Source organism: Mauremys reevesii, linkage group 23 (genome assembly GCF_016161935.1).
Source record: "Mauremys reevesii isolate NIE-2019 linkage group 23, ASM1616193v1, whole genome shotgun sequence".
NCBI classification, from domain to species: Eukaryota; Metazoa; Chordata; order Testudines; family Geoemydidae; genus Mauremys; species Mauremys reevesii.
Genome location: NC_052645.1, coordinates 2,289,350 through 2,301,999, shown reverse-complemented (window position 1 = coordinate 2,301,999; position 12,650 = coordinate 2,289,350). Strand labels below are relative to the sequence as shown.

General features: G+C 51.5%; 2 non-coding genes across 2 annotated transcripts; both read right to left on the bottom strand.

The window, feature by feature from the left end:
• Positions 1–8,554: 8,554 nt before the first annotated feature.
• TRNAK-CUU lies at positions 8,555–8,627 on the bottom strand. The gene has a single exon. It is a non-coding gene; the product is annotated as a tRNA-Lys (tRNA).
• Positions 8,628–10,070: 1,443 nt separating this feature from the next.
• Positions 10,071–10,143, bottom strand: TRNAF-GAA. Its single transcript has one exon. It is a non-coding gene; the product is annotated as a tRNA-Phe (tRNA).
• Between the last annotated feature and the right edge of the window lie 2,507 nt (positions 10,144–12,650).

The following is a 12,650-nucleotide window of genomic DNA, read 5'->3' as shown; positions in this document are numbered from 1 at the left end:
AGGTGAAACAGGACCAAGGGAAGTACCTGAGGCCACTTTAACCCTGTTTCCTGACAGTATTTAGCCAATGTAAGCTTAAGCTCCCTATTCATACGCTCAACTTTCCCGCTAGACTGGGGGTGGTAGGGTGTATGAAAGGAGTGTGAAATGCCCAGTCCTTGTTCTAAATGGCCAAGGACATTACCAGTAAAGTGGGGTCCGCGATCTGAATCAAGTATGAGAGGGATGCCAAAACGGGGTACAATGTCTCTAAGGAGGATCTTCGCCACTGTGGCAGCAGTACAATTAGCAGTAGGAAAAGCTTCGACCCATGAAGTCAGAGGGCAAACCAAAACAAGGAGGTGCTTTTTCCCAAAAGCCTTTGGCATATCTGCAAAGTCAATTTGAAGATGTTGAAATGGAGCAGCAGGCAGAGGTCTTTCACCCTTAATTTTGTTAAGAGGCGGAGCAGGCCCATTACGCTGACATGTGCTGCATGCTTTCACTATTGACAGGCAGTAGGGTTGAATGCCTGGAGCATACCAAAAGCGAGCGATGGTGTCCACAAGGGCGTGCGTGCCGTAGTGACCCCCCTTATCATGGTGCCAGTGAACTGCCACGGGGTATGTGGAGCGAGGGAGGCAGGCTCGGCCATCCGGCATAAGCCAGGTCCCTTTGACCACGACTGTAGTTCAGCAGCGGGTACTGGTACGGGGTAAAAGCATACTTGCTATCAGTAAAAATGGTAACGGTCTTACCAGCAGCCAACTGGCAAGCTCGGGCCAGGGCGTAGAGTTCGGCGGCTTGGGCTCCCCAGTTGCCTGGCAGTGAGGCGGCCTCTTGAATGTCCCATTCAGAGGTGACTGCATAACCGGTGAAACGCTTGCCATCAACATAGAAGGAGCTTCCGTCCGAGAAGAGGATGCAATCAGGGTTGTCCAGTGGCACGTCAAACAGGTTGTTCCTTATCTGTAAGATGCTATGAACTACTTCCACACAGTCGTGCTGATCCTGGAGGACTGGCAGGTCAGGAAGCAAGGTAGCTGGATTAAGGGGCCCACACCTTTCAAAAATTAGGTTAGTGTCTTCTAAGAGTTCGGCCATTAGCTGCTGCTGACGATGGGCCGAAAAGACTTGGGTCGTGCCCTTACGCAGAAGGGCTGACAAGGCATGAGAGGTCCAGACCGTGGTAAAATGACCCAGGGTCAGGCTCTTTGCCTTTGTGATCAGCAGGGCAGCTGCTGCCAGAGTCCGGGTGCAGGATGGGGTTCCCTGAGCGACAGGGTCGATCTGCTGGGAGTAAAAGCAAGCGGAAAATGGTGGGGCCCGCTCAGCTGGGTAAGGACGCCACTAGCAATTCCGCCCCTCTCGTGGACAAAAAGGTGAAAGGGTTTGCTGTAATTGGGGGGGCGGAGAGACATGGAGGAGGCCACACTGTCCTTGAGTAACTGAAAGGCTTGGATCGTGTCTGGGGACCACTGCAAAGGGTCAGGAGCAAGGTTAGCAGTGAGTCGGTGGAGCGGTTCGCTTAACTCCCCGCAGGACGTCAACCAGGGGCGACAGAAGCCAATTAATCCTAAGAAACCTCGAAGTTGTTTCTTGGTGTTTGGCAGAGGGCAGTTTTGGATAGTCTTTATGCGGACTGGGTCCATTTGTCTCCCCTCTGGGGTTAACAGGAAGCCCAGATATCGGACCTTCTGTGAGACCCACTGAATCTTGTTAGGGTCTACCTTGTGGCCTCTGGTGTGTAGGTATAATAAAAGTGCCTTACCATCGATGCGGAGGGCGGCTTCTTTGCGGTTACCTAGTAGGATGTCATCTACGTATAGGACTAACGTGGATCCCTGCGGACTGGTGAAGCCTTCCAAGTCGTGGCGGAGGCATTGGCTGAAAATCGTGGGGCTGTCTCTGTAGCCTTGAGGAAGTCATTGCCAGACATAACTTTGTCCCTCCCAGGTGAAACCAAAGAGATATTGAGAGTCTGGGTGCACAGGAATGCTGAAAAAGGCTGATTTTAAGTCAATAACAGTGAACCACTCAGCATCCCAGGGGATTTGGTTGATGATTGTAGCTGGATCAGGAACTACTGCTTGAAGAGGGACGACATAGTTATTACTATCCGGTAGTTCCTGTACACAGCGCCAACTTATAGTGTCTCCGTCCTTTTAGGAGGCTTTTGACAGGCAGTATAGGGGTATTACAGGAGTGCGCTGAGGGCGGACTAGCTTTTGTGCAATGAATCCCTCGACAATGGGCGGATGCCTTCCGGGCTTCCAGCGACAGGGGTATTGGGGACTGACGGGGGCTAAGGAGGGCTTCACTTGAATCCTTACTGGCTCTGCCGAAAGGAGTAGGCCAACATCAGTGTCAGAAATTCCCCAGAGGGTTGAAGGCAAGTCAGTGAGGTCAGGGGAGAGAGGGGGGGGGGTTCCCAATTACCCTGAGCTGGGGCCAAATCTCCTAACACTGTCATCAATAATCCTACCCCTTCAGGAGTGCAGGTTAAAGTAGCCTCAAGCTTACAGAGTAAATCCCGGCCCATCAAAGGGATCGGACAAGCTGGGGAAAAAAGAAAACGGTGAGAAAAACATTTATCAGCATAAATAACATTTAGAGGCAAAGTGAGTCCCAGAGACTGTGGGTTGCCTTCCACCCCAGTTGCAGTTTTAACCTCAGAGGATAGCCAGGGAGAGGGGGCATGATTTAAAAGAGAGAAAGTAGCTCCAGTATCAATGAGGAAAGAGACAGGCAGTCCCTGGACTGAAAGGGTTAGACGAGGCTCTTTGCTGGGAGGGGAGAAAGTGAGGAAGGAGCCGGCTAAAGACATTAAGGAAATAAGACCATCACATTGTTTGCCTTCGCCCCCGGGGTACCGTCATTGAGAAGGCTGAGCTTGCTGCAGCTGCTGCTGTTGCCCGTAGTTGATCCAGGCCTGAGGAACGGGCTGGGCTGGTGGTGCAGGGGTGTATTCGTCCCTGGTGTAAGTATCTGCGGATGCGACCGGACCCTCTGGGCGTCCCCAGGGGCATTCACGTTTAAAGTGACCGGGCTGTCCGCACTGAAAACAATTTCCTGGTGGCTGGGGTTGCCAGGACCCTCTTCCCCGAGCACCCTGAAATCCCCTGCCACGGCCACGGCTTCTGCCTCGAATACCACCGCGAAAAGCTAAAGCCATCAACTTATATTCTTCCTTTTTCTTCCCATGCAAAATCAGCTACGTCCAACACTGAAGTGACTGACTCACCTCCCCAACCAGGGCGAAACTTTAAGAAATAATCCCTTACAGGGGGTACTGACTGATTCACAAAAAACGAAATAAGAGTAGTATGCATCCTGCTGCATCTGCTTGATCTTTTGCCTAGTAATTACTCCTCCCGAGGTGTGCCCCTCCATTTCCTCCTTATCACTCTGCAGAGATTCCAATTTGGAGTCCTGCAGATTCCCCTCTGCGCCCTGGAGAGAGTCCCCTCGCTGAGGAATAGGGGCAGGTGCAGTGGGGACCAACTGACGAGTTAAAACACGCCGTGATTTACACCCTTCATCGAAATAGCATGGAGGGGGTTCACTCTCGGAAGAATACCTGACTGCCATAATTTTTAAAGATTTCCACAGCTCTGCTGCTGTGTCCCAACAAAACCAGTAACATAACTGTCCCGGATGGTCTTTTTCGATCTGGCTCCTTACTCCTCTTAAGGCAGCCTGTTGAAAGAGCCATCTGAAAACCACCTCATCTCGGGTCGGCCAATACATGGTATACCCAGTCCAATTCCTTACACACAGTGTGTACAACTTCCTCCTAGACATTCCTGTCTGTACTGGGAGTTTCCTTCATTCCATAACTTATTTACAATCCCCAGCGGACTCTCAAGAGGCACGCTAGTCCCTTGACCCATGGTGTCTGACAGGAGCCCTCCAACTGGCGTTTATCCTGCTGTCCAGTACACGACCCCTCAATATTGAATTGGCTGGGAGAAATCTCCCATGGCGCCTGCCAATTCGTATATGAGTGGTCTGGCCACTGGACAGAGGCACCGCACCAGAAGGAATCCCGGACAAGCCCCCAAATTGTTAGGTAAAAAGCAAGTCCTTACTCACCTCTCCAGCACCCGAGTTCGTGCGGAGTTGGTATGAGCTCACAAGTCTGTCAGAGACCAGACAACAATTCGTTGATCAACGGGCTCACACCATCCTTAGCTTACAGAAAAGCTTCGGAGTAAGTGTGGCAAGTTTATTAGGGTTGAGCATTAATATTTATACACAGAAGTAAACAAAGTGATTATCAGATTATAATGGTCATGCATAATCAATCAAGATTCTACAGGATAAAACAGGTTAAAATGTAAATTAGAAAAAACAAAGGGGAGATGGCTACTTAAGGGGAGGGGGCTGTCATGAGTAGTTCACAGGTCAGAGCTTTGATTAAAAGTTTCAGACAGAGACATCAAGTCTGAGTTAAGTTTCAGTTCATCAAAAGTTCAGACCCAACACTATCTAACCAGGGCTTAGGTCACCTTAACTATATGGGTTGGGGGGGTCACACCCTGAGAGACGTCGCTCTGCCAGTTCAGTGCCCAGCGTACACCAGCCCTTAGATCCCTCTGGGTATTTCAATGCAGGCACTGACCTGTGAGAGGAAAACATCAGCTCACAAACACAGAGACTGAATTCCCCACATTTAATTTCGCTGCACTTTCCAGAAAGTCACAACATTCAATTCATTCTTGCTAGGCCAGAGAAAAAATAAGGGGTCATTCAGTCCTTTGTAGAGAGCTTCAGTTTGTAGCAAAGTCCATCCAGAGGTATGAAGCAGGACTGAAGACAAGATGAAGGCGAGGCATCAGCCTTTTATAGTCTCTTGCCATGTAGTCTTTGTCCCAAGGACACTCTATACAGCACCTGGCATAGAAAAACCTTAAAGTTCTGTCCATAGGCAGGTCCCTGCAGACCTTGCTGAGGCACAAGGCATATCTGCCTTCTCTCAATGGGTCGATTGTACAGCTGATGGTCCTTAATGAGCCATCAAACAGGCTAGACAGAACTGACACCAACTTGTCTGGGGTGTTCCCCGGAAGCATAGCACAAGTTTGAAATATGGGCAGCATAGAGCCAATATTCATAACATCAACTACAAAAATGATACACATCTAGAGATAGCATCATTATAATCAGCCAATCAGAACCTCTCCATAGACCCCTTACACAACAACCTTTCTACCATATTGGCTGAAAATATAGAACAGTGGTCGCAACAATGATCTATACAGTTATAGATTATGTCAATAACGTCACAGGAAGTGACACGGCATCAGTGAGACTGATACTGTAATGCTGCCTCCAGTTTTGGTGTCCTCATTTGAAAAATATGTTGTGAAATTGGAGCTGGGGCAGCAAAGAGCCACCAAATGTTCTGAGGGCTGGAGAAAAATGCCTTCTAGTGAGCTATTGAATGAGCTCAACCTGTTTAGCTTATCAAAAGAAGATTGAAAGGTGACTTCATGGAAGTGTTGAAGTGCCTTAATGGAGAGAAAATATTGGGTATTAAAGGGCTCTTTAATCGAGCAGAGAAAGGCATAACAAGACCCAATGGCTGGAAGGTGAAAAGAGACAAATTCATATTACAACTAAGGCACAAATATTCAACGGAGAGGATGATTCACCACAGGAACAAGCTACCAAGGAAAGTGGTGGATTCTCCATCTCTTGATGTCAATCAATGAAGACTAGATGCCTTTCTGGAATGTGTTGCCCCCAAAAGTAGCTCTTGTGTCATACAGGAGGCCTGTGATATGCAGGGGGTCAGATTAGATGCTCTAATGGTCTCTTCTGGCCATAAAGTCGACTAATTTCTGAAAAACTTGAGTGTAGCATTGGGAGCAGCATCTGATGTTTTCCTGTCTAGCCGGCTTGCTTCCTAGAACGAACGCTCCTTGAGTGGGGTGATCCACAGGGAGTAGCTCAAACCTCCAAAGTGCCTGGGCAGGTGCAGGACACTAGCACAGCAAGGGAGGGGTGTGGCAGTGACATCACAAAGGCTTTTTGCAGGACCTCAGACTATTGGCCAAAGGTGGTGGGGAGGTGGTGACCTCACAGAGAGATGCTGACATCAGCCAGGCAGGACAGGGGCGAGGGGCCAGGGAAACCTCAGAGACCCTGTGGCTTTGCTTCAGCAAGTCTCCTTCTCCAGGTCTCTCTTTGAGGACTGAGAGAGTATTCGGGTTCACGTACGTGAGCGCCAGGAGGAACCTCTTTCGAGTTTTCTCCTTCCCTTTCAGTGATTTTACAAGAAAACAGCCGTCCTTGTTTAGAAGGTAAGAGCCTCCTCGAGGGAAGGGATGTCATGGTGGCGTCACAGTTCGGATGCCAGTGCCCCCCCCAATGTATGGAAGTTCCCGCCACCCTGCTCTGTGTTCGCAGGGCGGGAGAGAGCAGCATCCATGGCAGTGATTTGCTCCTGGCTGCCGGAGCAGAGCAGCAGGCTCAGCTGTGAGAACTTCCCGGAGCTATGAAAGGGGAGGGGCCATGGCTCTGTAGCAGGAATGCAGGGCAGGCGAGTTCACGGCAGGCATTGTGGGATACTGGAGGAGGCCAGTTATGGTGATATAATGAACAGCAGCATTTACTCTGTCACTTTAAGTTTGCTGCAAAAAGCTCTAGACCTCTCATCAAAGTCATTTTATTTTGTCAGCAAAACAGGGCAGTTTTGTCACCAGACGTGGCATTGCAGTGTGTACACCAGCCACAAGCTGCTGACTGAGGGAGCTTAGTGTGTTTTTCACACACCTGAGCAATATAATTCTGCTGAAACAACTTTGTAGTGCAGACCTGGCCAAAGATTGACTCTCTCTCTCTCTCTCTCTCACACACACACACACACACACACACACACACACACACACACACACACACACACACACACACACACACACACAGAGCTTGCAAGGAAAACCTCACCTGCTCCTCTGCTTTGCAGAATCCAAACACAAGCAAAGCTTGTCAGGTCCCGGTAGAGATGGCAGGGAGTCAGGTGTGGGCAGGGCCAGCTCTGGCTTTTTTGCTGCCCCAAGCAACAAAACAGCGGGGGAAAAAAACGGCACGGCTGGAGCGGCAAAGCAGGGGTGTGGGGAGGCGGATACGGCGCAGCTGGAGCGGCAAAGTTGGGGGGGACAACACAAAAATGGGGGGGGCTGGAGCAACAAAGCAGGGGTGGGGAAAACCAACAGCGCGGCCGGCAAAGCAGGGGAAAAACAAAACAAAAAACCCTCCATGGCGGCCAGAGCCAGTGGAGTCCCTGTGCTGCACAGTGCGCACCCGGTCTAGCCGGGGGGAAGGGGAGGGAGCGGAGGGAGAGAGAAGGGGGGCGGCCAGCGCTTCAGCGGGGCACTCACCACGTGGCCCCGACCGCCACACTGCCTGGTACCCTCACTCCTTCTCTAGACTAACCTGTCCTGATATACTGTAACATGGTTATATTCCACCTCCTTCACTGGTCACACCCAACAAAATTAATTATACAGCAGACAGAAACAATCACAGAACCAGACAGAGACCATGCAAATAAACATACAAAACAATACAGAAGGGAGGATTTCACAACTATACATCTATACATATATCTATCTCTTCTGGCCATAAAGTCGACTAATTTCTGAAAAACTTGAGTGTAGCATTGGGAGCAGCGTCTGATGTTTTCCTCTCACAGCAGGAAAGAAACAATCACAGAACCAGACAGAGACTATGCAAATAAACATACAAAACAATACAGAAGGGAGGATTTCACAACTACAGATATGCCTTGTGACCTTGCTGAGTCACAATAGACAGGGTTTTCCAGCTGTGTCTATTGATAAGTGAGTTCTTGCCAGACAGGATGCTACCAAACTAAGTTTCCCTTTCTCTGGAGGTGATGGAATATCAGGACAGGATTGTATTCCTCACAGCCCAATAGCACCTTATTTCAATGTGACTAGTTGGGAATGTGTGAATGTGACCAGACACTTCCCAGCTTATGGCTGCCTTTGCTGCTCAGCCGAAGAACCAGGCCTCAGACTGTCACAGTAAGAGAAGGCCATTACACAGACAGACAGTGATTTTTTATTCTCTCTTTTATATCTTTATAACTAGCTAAGTGATAAAAATACACCTAAATTCTTAAAGTACAGGCCTCTGCAGACAGGCCTGAATCTCTGTATCCTAACAGTCCTTGAGGTCAGGCAGCCTCTGGGTAAGGGGGTGGGGACTCAGATCCTTCCACAGGCCAATTCCACCAGGGTCATGTATAAACCAGGGAAGTTTGCCACAATAGCCAGACCAGATGCCCCCTTTACACTTGTGCTCTGTTCTCATTGCTTCTCTGTCTCTCTTCCCCTCATCTCTGCTGCTCCCCCTCTGGGCTTTCTCAGCACCTGGCCCCACAGCGCTTCCTGGCAGCCAGAGACTGCACTATCTGCACCTGCAGCCTCTCTCCTGCTTGCTAAGGAAAGGAACCTTTCCAGGAAATGGCCACAGCTTCTGGGAATCCCTGTGTGGCTGTGAACAGAGTTTGGCTCCTGGCACACAAGGCAACTTAAAAGCTGAGCGCCCAGACAGGGGCTTGAACCCTGGCCCCTCAGATTAAGAGCCTCATGCTCTACCACCTGAGCTACCTGGGCTTGTTAGGAAAGAGCTTCACCATTCACCACAACAGTGATTATCCCAGTGTGCAGGCAAGAGTGAGCACGCAGGCAAAAGAGAGACAAAAAAAGTCCCAGGAACCCCTCCTCTTTTTCTGCACAGCCACTGCCTGTCAGAAGGATTCCTCCTCCTCCTCAGGGAGACTAAATCTCTGTGCCTAGACAGCCGGTCCATCCGCTGCACCTCAATCCCCAATGCCCGAGCCTTCCTGCCAAAGCCCTGCACCTGGCCCCATACAGTTAAGTCTCACGTGTCGCTGGGAACTTAACTTCTTGTGCCCAGAGAGTCTCGGCCCCCACAGCAGATGACCTGAGAAACACAGTGTCCGGCTTTTCCAAAGAAGTGTTTAGACCCCCTCATCATGTGGCCTAAAGGATAAGGCATCTCCCTGTGGATCGGATGATTCAGGATTTGAGTCCCCTCGTGGTTGTGCTCACTTTGTGCTGCAAGTCCTGCTCCCTTCAGGGCTGGAACCTCTTCTTGGCCGCTCAGGCCAATGCTCTGGCTTCAGCTAGAGCCCCGGGAAGGAGTTGGGGGGTGGGCGTCACAAAGGCTGGGGCATGAGCCCCAGGTGCTTCCAGTCTCACCTTTGCCCTTCCTGACTTGCCAAAGAAAATGGGTGGCTGCCCAGGCTAGCGTGTGGAGCAGTTTCCCTCTTCCAAGTGTGCGCCTGTCCCTGTGTTTGAGGGGGGTTGCTACATAGCACCTTGGGAGCCTGGGTGTTTCTCTGCTTCTCACCACCTGGGGAAAAGCCTCTTGGGGTAAAATCTCCTGCCCCACTGCCAAAGTGAGCACCTGGAGTGGGAACGGTAAGAGGCCCCACCGGGGGGGCTGGCCCTGCTTTCCTACCGTCTTCTGATGTTGGCCACAGAGCATCAGCAGCCGCCCCACATGCTGGTGACCTTCAGTGGGTGTTTGGCATGGCAGGGAGCAGCCTGGCTGGGTGTTTTTGTGCCTGTCTGAAGGCCACACGTAGGCATGGTCCTGCCCTCCTCTAGCGCTGACCTCAGTTGCTCTGTGGCTTTTAACCCTTCACTTGGAGCTGTCAGCACCAGCTGCCTCTGCTCCAGATGCCCAGAGGAGGAGAGGTGTTGCTGGGTCACTTTTACAGATGCCCCTTCCCTGGTACTGCCCTTGCTCAGCTGCACAGAGGAGCTTCCATCCCCAATCCCTGCCTGTCACTGCCCAGCAGCCCCTCTGGCACCATTCCTGAGGGTCCCCCTGCCTCACTCTCTTCCTGCTGTGTTGGGAAAGACAGCTCCCATCTCTCCTTGTTAAAGGTCAGGTGGGCCAACTAGGGGCAGAAGCCCCTTCTATGTTTTCCTACTGCAGAGCCCAAGCTCAGGGACTCACCTTGGGTGCAGGCACTGCTGTGCTCCCAGAAAACAAGCCACCCCTGCACAAAGAGAGAGGAAAGGACCTGCCAAAGCCTGGGATTGAACCAGGGACCTTTAGATCTTCAGTCTAATGCTCTCCCAACTGAGCTACTTTGGTACCTCCAAAATAGCATTTTCGCCTGTTGCTTCTCTGTCTGGGATGTTTTTGTCAGATGTTGCACACAAAAAGGACAGGAAAACGAACGGCTGCTCCACACCCCCACCGGAGGAACCTGGCACCCTTAGCTGTGGGGAGTAAGAAGTGGCCGTTGGCTGACAGGGCCTGTCCCCGAGGAGCTGGAACAGCAGCTGCCGCCTCCCCCTCGGCTCCAGGCTGTGGGAAATGCTCATTGCCTGGCTGCATGGGCAGCTGCTGCTCCGTGCTCTGGAGAGCGTCTGTATTGCTCTGCCAACCCCCCGTCTTCACTGAGCCAGTCTGGTAAGGTCCCAAGTGCCCCCTCCGGCCTGGCAGCTGAGAGTCTGTGCAGACATCAGCCCCCCTGCCAGCCCCACAGGCAGCAGCAGCGCCAGCCCCCCAGCACCACAGGGGCACTCAATGCACTTCCTGTGGGGAAATGGCTCCTTGGCATCCAGCTGCTAGAGTGAGAGCCAGGAGAGAGCAGTGTCTGGCTCACCCTGGGGGAGAGAAGAGACCTGGTGAGTGCAGATCTCCCTCAGCCTCCCCCGCAATGCTGGTCAGTTGTATTGTCACTGTGAGAGTTGGTGCTTCCCTGCAGGGCCGGCCCTAGAGGGGTGCAGGGCCCAGGACAAATCCCCTTTCAACCCCAGGCCCTGTCCCCACTCCACCCCTTCCCCCAAGCCCCCACCCCTGTCCCATCTCTTCCTGGCTTGCACCTTCCTGCCCCAGTCCTCTCCCTCTCCCACCTCCTGCCGTCCCTGCTCCTCCCGCTCCCCACTCAGCACCTCCTGCACCCCAGTGAACAGCTGATCACTGGCAGGTGGGAGGTGCTGAAGGGGAAGAGGAGGAGCTTGTCAGCAAGGCCTGTAGTGGGGTGGGGGAGCTGGCTGCCAGTGGGCGCTGAGCACCTATTTTTGCTCTGTTGGTTCTGCAGCCCCGTAGCTCCCATGGAGTCGCTGACTTGGCTCCTTTCACACACTAGAGAGAGGAGCAGAACCAGGGCTATGGCTGATCTATGGGGCACCAGGTGAGTGGCAGAGGCTTCAGGTGCTAAGAGTTTGCCTGACCCCTCAGGGACACACTGTGAGGTGGTGTCCCAGGGATCTCTATGAAAGGAGCAGAACAGGATTTACTTGGGGTGGGGAGAGGGTGAGAGTGTCTCAGGGGTTGTACAGAGGTATTGCCCGGGTGAGGACTGGCTAAAACACAGGCCTAGCTGTGAGCAGAATTTGACCCTGCGGGGAACCCTATTGGATTTCGACTCCAACACCTTAACCACTCGGCCATCAGCACAAAACTGTCCCAATGCCAGAGAAACTGGTAAAGAATCACAATGTCCAGGCTTGAAGTCATCTGAACTACAGAATTCCCACATAAACCTGGCTCCCAAAGCATAGGGGGGATTTGGGGTTTGTTCTCTTTGCTTAGCCATGTGCAGTCGCTCATGCTCCAATACGTCTGTTAGTCTATAAGGTGCCACAGGACTCTTTGCTGCTTTTACAGATCCAGACTAACACGGCCCCTCTGATACTCCTAGTGACACTCTCCGATGGATCCCCATCCTCCACCCACCGTGAGGCAGGCAGGAGCGGATCATTATTATCCCTACTTGAAAGAGGGAGAAGCTAAGGCTGAGAAAGGAGAATTGACTTGTCTTAGGTCACACAGCCAGCCAGTGGCAGAGTTGGGAATAGGACCCAAGAGCCCTGATTTTCAAACTAACCATCAGATCTTGAATTTCAGACATTGAATGACCTGAATAAAGTGCTCTCGGATGAGCTCCAGACCAACAACAGTGCACAGTAATTATTCAGCAAGTATTTGAGGAGAACTGCAATGTTAGAGAGAATCATGAACTGCTCAGAGACAATTAATGCAGAGAAGTAGCAAAATTCATCAAACATATGACTGGTTCTGACTTATTTACTTGGGCTTAAAAGAGAACAACAAGGACCTGAGTCTCCTCCCTGTCAATAACCCCCTGCTCAGCCAATCAGGGTAGAGACACAGGACGGGAGGCTGAGGGTTCTCACCAGAGATCCCAAAGGATGGCCTGGGTCACTGGTGGGGATCACTGCCCGAGCACTATTTCAGCCTCACATTTTTGGGTGGACCTCCCACAGTGCGAGCTGCCGAGCACTCCCCCGCAACACACACACACACACACACACACTGCTCCTGCTGTTGGGAGGGGAACAGGAGAAAGGACAAAAGAAGCAAGAGACAAAGAGAAAGGAGGAAGGGATGGATGGAGGAAAAGGTGAAAAAAAAGGACAAACCCTAATGACCCCTGTGATTCTAAGGGACAAAATCCCAGGTGCGCAATAAAATTCTGCCTCCTTAAGCTCGTGTTTTCCTTGCCTAGAATTCAATGGTCACCAGATGGATCAGACTGAACAGGTTTCAAACCTCGAGGAGGCTCTTACCTTCTAAACAGGGACGGCTGTTTTCTAGTAAAATCAGGAAAAGGGAAGGAGAAAACTCGA